This window comes from Hemiscyllium ocellatum, chromosome 6 (assembly GCF_020745735.1).
Source record: "Hemiscyllium ocellatum isolate sHemOce1 chromosome 6, sHemOce1.pat.X.cur, whole genome shotgun sequence".
Lineage (NCBI taxonomy): Eukaryota > Metazoa > Chordata > Chondrichthyes > Orectolobiformes > Hemiscylliidae > Hemiscyllium > Hemiscyllium ocellatum.
The window spans coordinates 2,755,070-2,771,171 of NC_083406.1; positions in this window are offsets into that span (position 1 = coordinate 2,755,070).

The window sequence follows — 16,102 nt, forward strand, 5'->3', positions numbered from 1 at the left end:
TCTTCTACCTTTGAGCCAGTTCTGCATCCAAATGGCTAATTATCCCTGTATTCCATGAGATCTAACTTTGCTAATCAGTGTCCCATGGGGAACCTTGTCGAACGCCTTACTGAAGTCCACATAGATCACATCTACTGCTCTGCCCTCATCAATCTTCTTTGTTACTTCTTCAAAAAACTCAATCAAGTTTGTGAGACATGATTTCCCATGCACAAAGCCATGTTGACTATCCCTAATCAGTCCTTGCCTTTCCAAATACATGTATGTCCTGTCCCTCAGGATTCCCTCCACCAACTTGCCCACCACCGAGGTCAGGCTCACCGGTCTATAGTTCCCTGGCTTGTCTTTACCGCCCTTCTTAAACAGCGGCACCATGTTTGCCAACCTCCAGTCTTCCGGCAGCTCACCTGTGACTATTAATGATACAAATATCTCAGCAAGAGGCCCAGCAATCACTTCTCTAGCTTCCCACAAGAGTTCACAGTTACACCTTATCAGGTCCTAGGGATTTATCCATCTTTATAACCATTTCAAGACATCCAGTACTTCCTCCTCTGTAATCTGGATTTTTCAAGATGTCACCATCTATTTCCCTACAGTCTATATCTTCCATATCCTTTTCCACAGTAAATACTGGTGCAAAATATTCATTTAGTATCTTCCCCAATTTCTGTGGCTCCACACAAAGGCCGCCTTGCTGATCTTTGAAGGGCTATTCTCTCCCTAGTTACCCTTTTGTCCTTAATATATTTGTTCAAACCCTTTGGATTCTCCTTAATTCTATTTGCCAACACTACCTCATGTCCCCTTTCTGCCCTCCTGATTTCCCTCTTAAGTATACTCCTACCTCCTTTATACTCTTCTAAGGATTCACTCGATCTATCCTGTCTGTACATGACATATGCTTCCTTCTTTTTCTTAACCAAACCCTCAATTTCTTTAGTCATCCAGCATTTCCTATACCTACCAGCCTTTCCTTTCACCCTGACAGGAATATACTTTCTCTGGATTCTTGTTATCTCATTTCTGAAGGCTTCCCATTTTCCAGCCGTCCCTTTACCTGCGAACATCTGCCCCCAATCAACTTTCGAAAGTTCTTGCCTAATACCGTCAAAATTGGCCTTTCTCCAATTTAGAACTTCAACTTTTAGATCTGGTCTATCCTTTTCCATCACGATTTTAAAACAAATAGAATTATGGTCGCTGGCCCCAAAGTGCCCCCCACTGACACCTCAGTCACCTGCCCTCCCTTATTTCCCAAGAGTAGGTCAAGTTTTGCACCTTCTTGAGTACTTCCGTGAAACTAAATCAGATAGAGGAGCAAAAGGATCTGAGAAAAGAGGTACATAACTTGTTAAACGCAGCAGCACACGTTGATGAGGATATTATGAATATAAAGAAGCACAGAGGCTCATTTCTGGAGGAATGGGAGACAACAAAGTAACGAAACCAAATATACCAAAACCTAGTTAGACCACCTTGGGAGGACTCTGCAGCTTTGATTTCAATGTTGCCAAAAGAATATCGAAGCACAAGTGATGGTGCTGAAAAACCTGACAGGATTGTTGAGTTTAAAGAATACTACTTTCAGGAAAGATTGAGCAGCTGTCACTAGAGAGAGAAAACTAAAACATGTAATAAACTGAATCGATTATATCGAAGTGTGGTTGAATCCAAAATGAAGGTAGTCACTAGTAGATTAAAAGATAACTTAGATCTGGTAGATATTTATTTATAATAGACATTTATAAGTATGGAATCCTGCAATGCACAGTGTTGATTAATTTATGGAGAATCGTTCTTTATTTGTTCAATTTGTAAAATTTGTATTAGTGCACAAAAAAACATTCAGCCCAAGCTTATGACCTTCCAATTATTTCTCGTTCCAAAACACAGCCTTGCGTTTTCCAATTGCAACAGCAAAATATTGGAAATGCTGACAATGTGAAATATAAAGAGAAAATGCTGGAAACAATCAGCTGATCAGGAAGTGTAGTCAGAAACTGCGTTAATGTTTCAGGTTGCTGATCGTTTATATGGAATGATTTTTCAACTCCCTGTCAGTGTGGAGATAGTGTAAAGCTAAATAATTCAAATAATTTGAAGTTGCCCCATGCATATTATCTAGTACTGACACAACGGCATACTGTCATGTTATTGATAATGTCTAACAATAAATCACTCATCAGACTGATTAACTCTGTGGGTTAGTTTATTCAAAACACTAAGACACATTATAAGTTAAGAAGACATCGTAGAAAACTGATTGATTTCTGTACTTGTCAGTATTGTCACTACGCTAGTCTCAACTGGGCAGAAACATACTGACACTGACACTAAGATGGGTTGAAGGAAATGTTCCGAACACTGGGAATGTTAACAGGAGAGAAGTGGATATGTCCATGGAGCAACAAACTCACTACAACAATGGCAACAATGACAGTGGCACCTCCACTCCACCACAGTACAGCAGTGGATAGGGAACTGGAGACAACTGTCATTAGAGTTATAGAGATGTACAGCACAGAAACAGATCCTTTGGTCTAACTCATCCATGTCGACCAGATATCCCAACCCAATCTAGTCCCACCTGCATATCCTCCAAACCCTTCCTATGTCTTTTAAATGTTGCGATCACACCAGCCTCCACCACTTCCTCAAGCAGCTCATTCCTCTGTGTGAAAATGGTACCCCTCAGGTCTCTTTTATATCTTTCCCCTCTCACCCTAAACTTATGCCTTCTAATTCCGGACTCCTTCACCCCAGGGAAGAGGCTTTATCTATTTACCCTATGCATGCCCTTCATGATTTCATAAACCTCATTAGGTCACCCTTCAGTCTCCGACGCTCCAGGGAAAACAGCCCCAGCCTGTACAGCCTCTCCCTGTAGCTCAAATCCTCCAACCCTGGTAACATTTGGGTAAATCTTTTCTGAACTCTTTCAAGTTTCACAACATCTTTCCGGTAGGAAGGAGACCAGAATTGCACGCAATATTCCAACAGTGGCGTAACCAATGTCCTGTACAGCCGCAACATGACCTTTCAACTCCTGTACTCAATACTCTGACCAATAAAGGAAAACATACCAAACGCTGCCTTCACTATCCTATCTACCTGCAACTCCACTTTCAAGGAGTTTCACTTTGTCCAGTATAAAAGCTGTACCTGAAATTCCCATTTAACAAGAGTGAGCCGTGTTTGTGTAAAACATATATGGCATCTGTGGGCAACCACACAACTACTTAGCTGATCAGTCTCTGGCAAGCGGATGTGGCAATGTTTAACTCAAATGGCATCACTCAGTGTTGGAAAGGACCATCTAGTGTGACAAAGTCCAGTATCTCTAAAGCTCAGGCTGTTAAAGCAATCTCTCAGTATCCCTTTAACAAATTATTAACACCATCCTTATTGGTCCAGTCGCACGAGCAAGCAGTTGGGTAGGAATGTAATTTTATTACTGCATTGAATGTTTTGTAGTCTGTGCAGAATTTAATTGAACCACCAGGTTTAAACACTAAAATGACTGGAAACCTCCAGCTACTTTGACTAGGTTCAATTTATTTGTTGGCCAACATGTAATGATTTCTGCATTCACCTGGGCATGTTACTCTGGCCCTAAATGATATGGATGATGTTGGATAAGAGAGAATTTTCCTATGTCTTGTATGGTTATCATTGTGCACCTGTCAAGAGAGTGGGGCTGGAAAAGCACAGCAGGTCAGGCAGTATCCGAGGAGCAGGAAAATCGATGTTACAAGCAAAAGCCCTTCCTCAAGAATGAGGCCTCATTTGATTCAAAAGCGTTGATTTTCCTGCTCCTTGGATGCTGCCTGACCTGCTGTGCTTTTCCAGCACCACTCTAATCTTGACTCTAACCTCCAGCATCTGCAGTCCTCAATTTCGCCTACTGTGCACCCTATACTGTTGTTAAAGTCTCCTTTAAACTCTGTCAGTAGGTTTGTTCAGGTTACGTCATTGTTCTGGCTCCAAATATAAAACACATGGTGTCTAATCTCACTAATAGCTAGCTAACCAAATAGTAGAGTACTCATTTTCAGGATTGTTTAGGTTTCTCTATGTCTCATTCTCAATGCCATTTTATCATCCACTGTCTTTACTCTCTGATATACTTACTTTTGCTAATCCTTCCCTCAGTGTGCTACATCTTCAGTATATTTGTTTGATAAGTCCAATTCTTCCTCCGGTGATCCGAGGCGTCAATCAAATAATTTATTTCACCAATCCTTGTGGTTACCCTGAATGGACCTACTGAACTTTACTTTCAATGATCAAACTGCAGTTATCCTGACAACTCCTTCCCTGGTTGAAATGTTCAGGATTTGACACACTTTGTGGTCTATTCCGTCCTGTTCTAGGGTTAGGGTTAGGGTTAGGGTTAGTGTTAGGTGTAGGATTAGGGTTAGGGTTAGGGTTAGGGTTAGGGTTAGGGTTAGTGTTAAGGTTAGGGTTAGGTTTCGGGTTAGGGTTAGGGTTAGGTTTAGGGTTACTGATAGGGTTTAGGGTTAGGGTTAGGTTTAGGGTTAGGATTAGGATTAGGATTAGGTTAGTGTTAGTGTTAGGGTTAGGGTTAGGATTAGGTTTAGGGTTACGGATAGGGTTAGGGTTAGGGTTAGGGTTAGGATTAGGATTAGGTTAGTGTTAGTGTTAGGGTTAGCGTTAGGATTAGGTTTAGGGTTACGGATAGGGTTAGGGTTAGGGTTAGGGTTAGGGTTAGGGTTAGGATTAGGATTAGGTTAGTGTTAGTGTTAGGGTTAGGGTTAGGGTTAGGATTAGGATTAGGTTTAGGGTTACGGATAGGGTTAGGGTTAGGGTTAGGATTAGGATTAGGTTAGTGTTAGTGTTAGGGTTAGCGTTAGGATTAGGTTTAGGGTTACGGATAGGGTTAGGGTTAGGGTTAGGGTTAGGATTAGGATTAGGTTAGTGTTAGTGTTAGGGTTAGGGTTAGGGTTAGGATTAGGTTTAGGGTTACGGATAGGGTTAGCGTTAGGATTAGGTTTAGGGTTACGGATAGGGTTTAGGGTTAGGGTTAGGTTGAGGACTAGGATTAGGATTACGGTTAGGGTTTAGGGTTGGGATTAGGTTCAGGGTTAGGATTAGGGTTAGGATTATGGTTAGGATTAGGGCTAGGGTTAGGATTAGGGCTAGGGTTAGGGTTAGGGTTAGGGTTAGGGTTAGGGTTACTTGGCAGGATCCTATAAGCTGCTTTAGGAACATGGCTGCATTAGCAAATGTGGACGATACATCCATCTGTCCGAAGAATGTTCCTTTGATTAATTTTAGAGGATGTCTTTGCTTAGATGCATTATCTAATTCAAAAGGAAGTCCATTGGGTACCCATTGGGTGAATTTCAGAGTAGAAAATGTGTTGCTGGAAAAGCGCAGCAGGTCAGGCAGCATCCAAGGAGCAGGAGAATCGATGTTTCAGGCATGAGCCCTACTTCAGGCCCGAAACGTCGAATTTCCTGTTCCTTGGATGCTGCCTGACCTGCTGCGCTTTTCCAGCAACACATTTTCAGCTCTGATCTCCAGCATCTGCAGACCTCACTTTCTCCTTGAATCTCAGAGTATCAAACAAAAGAAATACTAGCCCTTTGTCCCAGTTGTGAGTTGATCTTCATGACAACAACCCAAAAATTATCATTCTGAGAGAGTGGAAACATCTTTCTAAAGCTCGTTTTGTTTGTGAGTGGGATGCTGCAGACATTTGCTGAGTTTTGCCCAGACGCTGCTTTCTGTGTTTGCTAAATTTGAACTTCAGGTTCAATTTTTTCGTGCCTTGTGGTTTAGCTGACATGAAAAGGAGGTGATTAATGTACAAAATGGAATGCTGCAATTATTTGAAACTGTCTTGGATGATGAATGACCTGTCGATGAAGCCAGTTGTTGTGAAAAGGTAGCACTTCGCTTGCTAGAAAAATTGGAATGTGCTGCAGCCATTGACCTGTTTGTGGAGAATTCGTGCTGTTGTGTTTCCCTGTAAAGGAGGAGAATTTGAAGGGTTTTCTTAATATGGTGGGTTGAGGTTCTAATGAATGGAAATTAATGACTGCTCAATGGTGTGATTCCAAAGTTGTCATTTAAGGCTTGCAGGGAAAATCAGGAAAATGTTTCTCAGTGTTGAGATCCTGATTTTTTTCACCACACACCAGTGAGTGAATCCTGATGAAGGAGCAGCGCTCCAAAAACTTGTACTTTCAAATAAACCTGTTGGACTATAAGTGGTGTTGTGTGATTTTTAACTTTGATCAGAGAGGGGGAAATTCTGACTAATTAATTAAATGTAATGTTTTAAATGTAACAGTGGCTATCACCCCCATTTATTATCACAATACAATACTGTTATAATAAGCAATTAAGCTACCAATCATTTCCTAAGTAACTTTTAATTTAGATCAATCTAATGTCAAGCAAAGCCTCAGATAAAGCAGCAGAGGGCACTTGTGTTCATTCCTGGAATTTGTAACTCAAGCTTAGTTCCACAATACTGTAGTTGTAAAAATATTTATTTACATAAAGAATGGTTTTATTTGCTCATAGATTGTTAATATTTAACTGATAGAGTTCAGTTTTCAAATGATTTTGCATTTTCTTGGACAGTTTGTTGATAATTATTCTCCTCATTTGTTTAGGATGCTGAATGCAACAATGAGAATTAAGTTTAAGAACGTCATATTCCTGGCTCATGGTGCTGTCTACTTTGACATTTTACCTTCCACAAATAAAATGTTACTATTTAATAAATATTTTATTCCTTACCACTGAATAGTCCTTCTTTTGAAATTTATTGCTGACTTTGAAGCCTCCTCTAACTGATGAACCAAAAGGCGTATCAGACAGAATCTTCCTCCCCACTCCCATGCAGGATTACCAAAACTATTTGAATAATTCTTCCATTATCTCCTGACAAAGAAAGAAAGAACAATACAACACAGGAACAGGCCCTTTGGCAGACCCTGCCTCTCGATTCGCTGCCAAGACAAGTGTCTATCGAGGTGCAGCCTAAATGTTGTGATTGTATCTGCTTCTATTGCTGTTGTATCTGGCAGCACATTCCAGGCACTTATCACCCCTTTATACTTAATGTATCCATAAAACAACTGAGGATTTTCCTTCAGTTAGCCTGCCTGTATCTTTTCATGTCCCACTTCTAGTTTTCCTCTGTCCTCTTTCAGTTCCCTCTAACACATTTGAATTTAAATCATTTATTGCCACATGTATTCAGTATAAACTACAGTGAAAAATGTGCAGTGTTGCCATGGCTTCATTCTCATGAAGTTAAAATAAAATAAAATTTAAAGAAGGATAATTTAAAGAGAGTCTAACATTTCCTTGTCTGCTGCTCCAGACCTCACAGGCCAGCGGACTCTGGAATCATGCTGTCTCTGAAGACACTGTCAGTGCTCCACGTTCCTCAAGGGCTTCTGCTGTGTTCAGGCATTGGCAACTTCCAGAAGCTTCCCTTCCTCTCTGAATCCAATACTGTACATCCCTCAATATCCAGGGGTTACCGGATTTGATGGTCCTGCCCTTTAACTTTATTGGAATTTGTTGGTCCTGTACCCCTACCTTAAATGGGTCTAAGTGTCTGAGGTACATTTACCTGACAGCACGCTCTGGCCAAATCATATCTCATGAAAATTCACCTTTGATCCTTGTCCTTCTCCACACCGATCCGGAATGTAAAGGCACAATGTTGCCCCACTTGCCAGGATTCCTTACCTAGCATTACATTAAGGACCTCCCTCTCCCTCATTGAGACTTCTACAAACCATCTTCAAAAGTGGGAGAAAGTGAGGACTGCAGATGCTGGAGATCAGAGTCAAGAGAGTGGTGCTGGAAAAGCACAGCAGATCAGGCAGCAACCGAGGAGCAGGAGGCTTGTCAGTTTGGACATAAGCCCTTCATCAGGAATTCGGGCTTATGCCCAAAACATTGATTCTCTTGCTCCTCTGATGCTGCCTGACCTGCTGTGCTTTTCCAGCACCACTCTCTGGTGTTCAAAAGTTGCCCTGGCTGCATTTCTTTAAAAATCCTCTAAACTTTTCGCACTATAACAATCACAGTTACTGTTAGAGAAGTTGAAATCCCATTTAATCATGACTCTGTTACTTTTACACTGCCTGGAAATGCTAGCTCCTTTGTACCTTAACTGGCCTGTACAGACTTTATCTTTCTGATTCACTTGTTAGTTCTTCTAATTTTTGCTGCTCCTCTTACTGGTTTAAACATTCTCTCTGGATTGCACTTCCCTGCCAAGCTAATGTAAACCCTCCACAAAAATCCCAAAATACTAATTAACCCTCACCACCAACACACCCCCCCCACCCCTCCCCCCACACTCCCCCTCCCCCCAACCCCCCAACATGGACTCTGCTCCCATTTTGGTTCAGGTGCAACCTGTCCACAGACTAGTATTTGCCCCTGTGTACAGAATCCCGAAGGTGCATTATATTTCCAGCATCCCACACTATCCCTCACTCAGGCAGTGCTTTCTCCAGCCTGGGGTGTGAAGAGTCCTGATCGGCTCATTCTGAGCGACAAAATCACTCCAGGAAGTCCCTGTGCCTGTTGGAGGGGAGAATGGAGGACATGGGAGGTATGGAGAGCCTTCCTGAACAACCTGCCCCAGAGATACCAGGAAGCGTTAAGTACCAGAGATGTAACAGAAAGCTGATTTACATTATTCTATCACATGTAATCAGTGTTTACAACCACCATCAGAAAGAGGCCCTGAACCCATATAGATAACAATAGCATCGAAAACCAATTCCTACAGTTAAATGAGAACTCCCCCGTGATGTACCAGAAAACCCCCTTTCCCACACTGAGCAGATGGACAGTCCCTACCCAGTGTGAATGTGTTGATGTCTCCTATGTTGTGATCATTTCCTAAACCTGCCAATCTTGGCGCTTGACTTCCACATGATTAAAATCTTAATTTTCTGTGTCCCTTGTTCCCACATCCATAAATCCTCCTTTATTTCAGTCACCTCATATCTAACCTATTGATATATCATGGGTATTACATCAATCCCTCACTCCGGTAAGACATGTCACTGCCTCAAGTCCCCTCATCCTAGACCCTTCAATCAATGGGTTTATATTCACTTTGTCATATGTTAGACAGCTCTATCCATTCACTTCATAATCTCAGCTGTTCTAACAGCAACAATCTCAAATTTTTCTGTGCATTTTGTGTATCCTCCTTTCAGGCAGTATCCTGGTGAAGTATAAACATGCACACAACTGTATGAATATTTTATCTACAATATCAGCACCTTAAATTGAGCAAAGATTAATAACATCAGTACAAATGACCCAGAGACCATGGTTTACTCCTTGATGTGAGTCAGAGTATTGTGGTTCTTTGTGAATTTGCTGATGTTTTTGCAAACAGCAAAGCCTTCTCCACAGATGGAGCAGGTGAACAGAGTCTATCCAGCATGAACCTGCTGGTGTGATAACAGTTTGGATGACAGACTGAATTCTTTTCCACACAAGGAGCAAGTGAATGGCCTCCCCCCGGAGTGAAGCTGCCTGTACTATGTTCTTTCCAATCTCTGCTAACGACTACAAAAATCATCTGAAATGTCCCCCTCTGTCTCTGATGGCTGTGGTTTTCTAGACTCCTGCGACACTGCACCTTGGGATGTGTTCGTTATTAGCATTGAACAGCCTTTTGGAGCAGGAGTCCCTGCTAGTTCCTCCAAGTTGGTTTTACAGACCGTCGGTATAATTTGAAGAAAGGCACGGGATTTAACATTTAACCATGAACTAGCATAATTTAAACAGTTTAACTGGTCATTTTCCTGATTGCTGTTGTGGGAATTTACTGTGTGCAAATTGACTCTTGTGACCACAGTTTTTGTTATGGCTGACTCAAATACATTTCCTGTCAAGGGCTTTGGAGATCTTAGCGGTGGATGACTCAGCAATGATGATGGTATTAAATGTCAGAGAGTGAATTTTCTTTTTCCAGTTATAAATGGTCATTCAATTTTCCCCGAAGCCTCAATAGAATGCAAGGACTCAAAAGGAAATTGGAACATGGAGACAGGCCCAACCAGTGTATGTTGGTGTTTGACTTCCACATGATTAAAATCTGAATGTTCTGTGTCCCTTGTTCCCACGTCCATATGTACCCCTTTATTTCTGTTATCTCATGTTTAACCTACTGATATCCCATAGGTATTACTTCAGTCACTAACGCTGGTAATACATGTCACTGTCACAAGACCTCTTCGTTCCTGTGTCCTACAGCTTCTCATCCTAGACTCTTCAATCAATTGGTTTATTTTCACTTTGTCATATTCCTCCTTTATGTTAGACAGCTCTACCCATTCACTCCATAACCTCAGCTGTTCTAACAGTGACAATCTCAAATCATTCTGTGCATTTTGTGTGTCCTCCTTTCAAGCAGTATCCTGGTGAACAAAAAACAGCAAACATTGGAATCACTCAGACCCATGAGGCAACATCTGTGGAGTGAGACAGAGAGAGAGAGACTGGGAGAAAGAGAGAGAGAGAATGTTTCAGGTCAACAACCTTTCATCAGAGTTAGTGAATTTATATTACACCCTTAATTGCTTCAAATTCCAACTGACAGTACATATTGAGGCAAGCCCAAAGCTACACACGAATCCCAGATCTAATTTTATTGAGAATAAGTCAAACACCAGCTTATATTTATATCCCATCTTTATCAGATGAAACTATCCCAAGGTATATCATAAAACCAATACAGGATAAATTATAGCACCAAACTACAATGAGACATTACATCCAACGACCATAAGCTTGATCAAAGAGGAAAGTTTTAAGCGATGTCTCAAAGGACAAAGCCAGAGAACTGAAGGGAGGAAATTCCAGATCTTGGGAGCAACACAACTGAAGGCCTGGCCATTAATAGTGCATCCAGGAATGAGCAACAGACCACAATGAGATAAATACAATATTCCAAAGGGTTATGGAACTGAAAGAAACCAAAGAGGCAGGGAAGAGGAAAGACTACACAAAGATTTGAAAACCAGAATGAGAATGTTGAAATGAAGATGTTGCTTATGTTAGTCAGTGAGTCCAGTTGTGACAGAGGAATGATGCGTGCTGTGAGTTAAGTTTAAAAATGACACAATACCAGGTTATAGTCCAACAGGTTTATTTGGAAGCACTAGTTTTCGAAGCGCTGCTCCTTTATCAGATGGTGCCTGTTGGATTATAACCTGGTGTTGTGTGATTTTTTAACTCTGTGAAACTGAGGACTGCAGATGCTGGCGATTAGAGTTGAGAGTGTGGGGCTGGAAAAGCACAGTAGGTCAGGCAGCAGCCGAGGAGCAGGAGAATCGATGTTTCAGCCAAAACGCCTTCATCGGGAATTCCTGATTGTCCTGCTCCTCGGATGCTGCCTGACCTGACTTTTAACTGTGTCCAACAGTGCAACATCAGCTCCTCCATATCATGGCCGTGAGTTTTGAATAATCTGAAAATTACAAATAGCAGAATATCTGAGACTACCTGGGGCTGTCTTGGAATTGTCAACTGTCGATGCACCAAAAGCAGGGTGAAGGGGTTCAGCAGCGAATGGGCCGAGAGGAGAGTCAGGAGATGATACAAAATGGAAAAAAGCCTTTTTAGCAAAATTACAAATTGTGATGGGAAGCTCAGCTTAATATCAAACATGATATCAATGTCACAGGCAGAAAAGACACAAGTGATAGGTAGAGATCAGAGTTCATTGAACAGACTGTAAAACAATTACTTCTGCATTTCCAATATAAAACTACAAGAAAATTCTGTTCACACAACACTGGGTATCAGCAATGCAGCCTGACCAATGTAGCCTGACCAATGTAGCCTGACCAATTTAGCCTGACCAATGTAGACTGGGCATTTAGCAATAGGTAGAGTGAAGGAGATTGGAGAATCACCAATGCCACCATGTAAAAACTACAACTGGGCTAAACCTGGTAACGTGCAAGTTATAGACAGGGGATGGTGATGGTTCACTGTGCAGGTTATAAACAGGGGATGGTGATGGTGCAGTGTGCAGGTTATAAACAGGGGATGGTGATGGTGCAGTGTGCAGATTATAAACAGGAGATGGTGATGGTGCAGTGTGCAGGTTATAAACAGGAGAAGGTGATGGTGCAGTGTGCAGGTTATAAACAGGAGAAGGTGATGGTGCAGTGTGCAGGTTATAAACAGGGGATGGTGATGGTGCAGTGTGCAGGTTATAAACAGGAGAAGGTGATGGTGCAGTGTGCAGGTTATAAACAGGGGATGGTGATGGTGCAGTGTTCAGGTTATAAACAGGGGATGGCGATGGTGCCCTGTCCAGTTTATAAACAAGGGATGGTGATGGTGCAGTGTGCAGGTTATAAACAGGGGATGGTGATGGTGCAGTGTGCAGGTTATAAACAGGAGAAGGTGATGGTGCAGTGTGCAGGTTATAAACAGGGGATGGTGATGGTGCAGTGTGCAGGTTATAAACAGGAGAAGGTGATGGTGCAGTGTGCAGGTTATAAACAGGGGATGGTGATGGTGCACTGTGCAGGTTATAAACAGGGGATGGTGATGGTGCAGTGTGCAGGTTATAAACAGGAGAAGGTGATGGTGCAGTGTGCAGGTTATAAACAGGGGATGGTGATGGTGCAGTGTTCAGGTTATAAACAGGGGATGGCGATGGTGCCCTGTCCAGTTTATAAACAAGGGATGGTGATGGTGCAGTGTGCAGGTTATAAACAGGAGAAGGTGATGGTGCAGTGTGCAGGTTATAAACAGGGGATGGTGATGGTGCAGTGTTCAGGTTATAAACAGGGGATGGCGATGGTGCAGTGTGCAGGTTATAAACAGGGGATGGCGATGGTGCAGTGTGCAGGTTATATACAGGGGATGGTGATGGTGCACTGTGCAGGGAATAAACAGGGGATGGTGATGGTGCAGTGTGCAGGTTATAAACAGGGGATGGTGATGGTGCAGTGTGCAGGTTATAAACAGGGGATGGTGATGGTGCAGTGTTCAGGTTATAAACAGGGGATGGCGATGGTGCAGTGTGCAGGTTATAAACAGGGGATGGTGATGGTGCAGTGTTCAGGTTATAAACAGGAGATGGTGATGGTGCACTGTGGAGGTTATAAACAGGGGATGGTGATGGTGCAGTGTTCAGGTTATAAACAGGGGATGGTGATGGTGCACTGTGCAGGGAATAAACAGGGGATGGTGATGGTGCAGTGTTCAGGTTATAAACAGGAGATGGTGATGGTGCACTGTGCAGGTTATAAACAGGGGATGGTGATGGTGCAGTGTTCAGGTTATAAACGGGAGATGGTGATGGTGCACTGTGCAGGTTATAAACAGGGGATGGTGATGGTGCAGTGTGCAGGTTATAAACAGGGGATGGTGATGGTGCAGTGTGCAGGTTATAAACAGGGGATGGCGATGGTGCAGTGTGCAGGTTATAAACGGGATGGTGATGGTGCAGTGTGCAGGTTATAAACAGGGGATGGCGATGGTGCAGTGTGCAGGTTATAAACGGGATGGTGATGGTGCACTGTGCAGGTTATAAACAGGGGATGGTGATGGCGCACTGTGCAGGTTATAAACAGGGGATGGTGATGGTGCAGTGTGCAGGTTACAAACAGGGGATGGTGGTGGTGCACTGTGCAGGTTATAAACAGGAGATGGTGGTGGTGCACTGTGCAGGTTATAAACAGGAGATGCTGATGATGCACTGTGCAGGTTATAAACAGGGGATGGTGATGGCGCAGTGTGCAGGTTATAAACCGGGGATGGTGATGGCGCAGTGTGCAAGTTATAAACAGGAGATGATAATGGTGCAGTGTGCAGGTTATAAACAGGAGATGATAATGGTGCAGTGTCCTGGTTATAAACAGGGGATGAAAAAAGAGGTCTGCAGATGCTGGAGATCACAGCTGAAAATGTGTTACTGGTTAAAGCACAGCCTAACCTGCTGTGCACACTCTCCTCATTCCTGACGAAGGGCTTATGCCCGAAACGTCGAATTTCCTATTCCTTGGATGCTGCCTAACCTGCTGTGCTTTAACCAGCAACACATTTTCAGCTATAAACAGGGGATGGTGATGGTGCAGTGTGCAGGTTATAAACAGGAGATGGTGATTGTGCAGTGTGCAGGTTATAAACAGGGGATGGTGATGGTGCAGTGTGCAGGTTATAAACAGGGGATGGTGATGGTGCAGTGTGCAGGTTATAAACAGGAGATAGTGATGGTGCAGTGTGCAGGTTATAAACAGGAGATGGAGATGTTGCACCATGGAGGTTATAAACAGGGGATGGTGCAGTGTGCAGGTTATAAACAGGGGATGGCGATGGTGCAGTGTGCAGGTTATAAACAGGGGATGGTGATGGTGCACTGTGCAGGTTATAAACAGGAGATGGAGATGTTGCACCATGGAGGTTATAAACAGGGGATGGTGATGGTGCAGTGTGCAGGTTATAAACAGGGGATGGCGATGGTGCAGTGTGCAGGTTATAAACAAGGGATGGTGATGCTGCGGTGAGCAGGTTATAAACAGGGGATGGTGATGGTGCAGTGTGCAGGTTATAAACAGGAGATGGTGATGGTGCAGTGTGCAGGTTATAAACAGGGGATGGTGATGGTGCAGTGTGCAGGTTACAAACAGGGGATGGTGATGGTGCACTGTGCAGGTTATAAACAGGAGATGGTGATGGTGCAGTGTGCAGGTTATAAACGGGGATGGTGATGGTGCAGTGTGCAGGTTATAAACAGGAGATGGTGATGGTGCAGTGTGCAGGTAATAAACAGGAGATGGTGATGGTGCAGTGTGCAGGTTATAAACAGGAGATGGTGATGGTGCAGTGTGCAGGTAATAAACAGGAGATGGAGATGTTGCACCATGGAGGTTATAAACAGGGGATGGTGATGGTGCACTGTGCAGGTTATAAACAGGAGATGGTGATGGTGCAGTGTGCAGGTTATAAACAGGGGATGGCGATGGTGCAGTGTGCAGGTTATAAACAGGAGAAGGTGATGGTGCAGTGTGCAGGTTATAAACAGGGGATGGTGATGGTGCACCATGGAGGTTATAAACAGGGGATGGTGCAGCGTGCAGGTTATAAACAGGAGATGATAATGGTGCAGTGTCCTGGTTATAAACAGGGGATGGTGATGGTGCACTGTGCAGGTTATAAACAGGAGATGGAGATGTTGCACCATGGAGGTTATAAACAGGGGATGGTGATGCTGCGGTGTGCAGGTTATAAACAGGGGATGGTGATGGTGCAGTGTGCAGGGAATAAACAGGGGATGGTGATGGTGCACTGTGCAGGTTATAAACAGGAGATGGTGATGGTGCAGTGTGCAGGTTATAAACAGGGGATGGCGATGCTGCGGTGAGCAGGTTATAAACAGGGGATGGTGATGGTGCAGTGTGCAGGTTATAAACAGGGGATGGTGATGGTGCAGTGTGCAGGTTATAAACAGGAGATGGTGATGGTGCACTGTGCAGGTTATAAACAGGAGATGGTGATGGTGCAGTGTGCAGGTTATAAACAGGGGATGGTGATGGTGCACTGTGCAGGTTATAAACAGGGGATGGTGATGCTGCGGTGTGCAGGTTATAAACAGGGGATGGTGATGGTGCAGTGTGCAGGTTATAAACAGGAGATGGTGATGGTGCACTGTGCAGGTTATAAACAGGAGATGGTGATGGTGCAGTGTGCAGGTTATAAACAGGGGATGGTGATGGTGCAGTGTGCAGGTTATAAACAGGAGATGGCGATGGTGCACTGTGCAGGTTATAAACAGGGGATGGTGATGGTGCAGTGTGCAGGTTATAAACAGGAGATGGTGATGGTGCAGTGTGCAGGTTACAAACAGGGGATGGTGATGGTGCACTGTGCAGGTTATAAACAGGAGATGGTGATGGTGCAGTGTGCAGGTTATAAACAGGGGATGGTGTTGGTGCAGTGTGCAGGTTATAAACAGGAGATGGTGATGGTGCAGTGTGCAGGTTATAAACAGGGGATGGTGATGGTGCACTGTGCAGGTTATAAACAGGGGATGGTGATGGTGCCCTGTGCAGGT